The sequence below is a fragment of the Arvicanthis niloticus genome, chromosome 2 (assembly GCF_011762505.2).
Source record: "Arvicanthis niloticus isolate mArvNil1 chromosome 2, mArvNil1.pat.X, whole genome shotgun sequence".
NCBI lineage: Eukaryota > Metazoa > Chordata > Mammalia > Rodentia > Muridae > Arvicanthis > Arvicanthis niloticus.
In genome coordinates, this window is record NC_047659.1 from 82,832,860 (window position 1) to 82,835,346 (window position 2,487).

General features: G+C 43.5%; 1 pseudogene; it reads right to left on the bottom strand.

The window, feature by feature from the left end:
- Positions 1–370: 370 nt before the first annotated feature.
- LOC117703443 (general transcription factor IIE subunit 1 pseudogene) lies at positions 371–1,752 on the bottom strand (annotated as a pseudogene).
- Positions 1,753–2,487: the final 735 nt, after the last annotated feature.

A 2,487-nucleotide genomic window follows, 5' to 3' on the forward strand; every position in this document is an offset into this window, starting at 1 on the left:
CAGTGATCTGCTTCTCGGTAAGCCACTTTGGTTGACAGGAATATAAGAAAATGTCTCAAATGCCTGACCACAGGGCAGTTATAATGCTAGGGTAAGTTTATCCCTAGTAGGTTTCTGAGGGTAGACAGGAACATTTTAGTCAGGGTGAGAAAAATATATCTTAAATGGGAAAAGAAAAAATTAGTTAATGAAACAGAGAAATATATTAATACTTTAGTAGTAAGAGGGAACTGAATAGTTATAACCTACCTTTCTGGAAAGTTTCTTGCATTAAAAAAAATCAAATTTTCTCTCCTATGCTTCTGTACTAGATTAAGAGGTGCTTTACATAAACAGGCAGGAAGCCCCTTAAGCACTTGATGAAAGTTTCTCTCTGAAATGAGCTAGCAGCAGGAAAAAGCAGGGAAACCTCACTCAAAGAGATCCTCAAACAAACGCTGACCGATGGTTTTGTATGCTTCCTTCTCTTCTGGTGTCATCTGGGCTACCAGCTCTGGCCGCTGGCTAACTTCACTATAGAATGGACAGCCAGCCACCATAACAATGGGGTCATCTGATACTTCCTCAAACTCATCGTCTTCCTCGTCTTCATCGTGATGAGGAGGAGCCGCAGCAGCTGGTCGGGGTGGAGAGTCATCATCTGACTCACTGGTCTCACTCTCAGAGTCACTGCCATTAGCAGCAGTCACAGGAGTGGCTGCTCCCACCGAGCCAGCTGTTGTCGAAGAAGTCTTCTTCTCATGAATGAGTAGAGCTCGCATGACCTCCTCGTTGTCATCAGGCTGCGAACGGGCTTCCTCGCGCTCCTGAAACGGGTCCACATCGATGCCATCTTCCTTCATCTCTTCAGAACTGTATGCCCCTTGAACAGTGCTCTCTCTCAACCAAATGGGTCTCTCTTTGGCAGATTTCCCTTCCAGCGAGGTGCGATGCACATCATCTTGGTCATCCATGTTAATGACAACATTCTGAGTATACAAGTCTTCATAGGAGGGCCCTTTGCTGGTCCATACCTCCCAGTGGTGCCCACCTGCCAGGCCGGCAGCTCTAGCAGCAGTTGCTGCTCGGTCTTTGCTCTGCTTCAGGGCTGGGATTTCCGTGGGTTTTGGTTCAAGTATTTCGTAGGCCAAGTTTACATCCTCTGTCTCTAGAAGTAATGCATAAATGGGCTCAATTTGTTCATTAAATCTTGCCAAAAGTGTGCGAGCATCTTTTGGGGGCATTGCTGATTCATCTTCTACCTCTGTATGGCAAAAGGTGCAGCGGAAAGTTTCTGTCATGGGGTCAAACAGCTGATTAACTTCTAAGTCAGTGAAAGTGCTGCAGCAGACAGGACATTTGAAGGAAGCCCGATTGGTGAAATTTCTCTCATCTGTTTCAATCCTGCTTCTCATGTGGTCCAGCTTGTATTTCACTACATTGACAAGAGTGCTGTAACTGATGAAATAGCAGTTATGGCGGGTTGTCTTCCCATCTGCAGCAGTCTCTACCCTCATTCTGCATTTGATGAACTTGTCTCCCTTTAAATTATTCAGAACGGATCGAAGCTGCTTCCGATCAAACTCAAGCACCTCCAGCATGTCCTCCTCTTTCACACAGGGGTTCCGGATCAAGATGTCCAAGGCCAGCACATGCTCAATGCCATAAAAGCCCCGGATGACATGCTTGGCTAATCGCTTCCGCTTCAATGTTACTGGAACTTCAGTGAGAACATCTGGGTCTGCCATCTTCAAGAGAAAGCTTCAATTTCAACCAAGTGGATGCTCGAAGAACTCCCACGACAGCAGCCCTCAGCACCTCAACTACCGGCTACAGCCAGCCCATGCCACTTGTGAGACAAGGACAAACGCCTAATTCCTGTGACCAGCTTGGAAATCCTGTACATATAAATTTCTAAAGGTAAGCTGTTTAGTTTATATGATATTGCTTGCATGTATGTTTTTAGGGCTGACTATTTGGTACTGGACTATCAATAAAAGTGCCTCTCAACTATAACTATAATATGAATATGACTTTAATCAAAGGATATTTTGAAGAGTCTACAAAATATATAAAATCCTTCTTTTAAAATATGAGGGATGAGGTGAGTGTGTGTGTGTTTGTGTGTGTGTGTATATGCATTTGTTTATGTCTGAGCAGAAAAATTGCAACTGTATGAGAAGAAAAGCCAACAATGAGTAAATTAAAATTTATATAGAAGACTTCAAGAATGCAATGAAGTCAGACTAGTAGAGAAATATATCCCCTACACACACACACACACACACACACACACACACACACACACACACTTTTTCATTCATTTATCTAGAGGACAATATTGTCTTCTTAACTTTTCAACAGTCTTTCAACATCTACTCTTCAAATCTCACTCTCAGCTAATGGTTTTACTTCCTGTCTCACTTAAGTGATCTGAAGAAACATCCAGTCCCCACACATCTGTTCACATATGTAGTAATATACCCCATCTTCCTACTGCTACGAGAC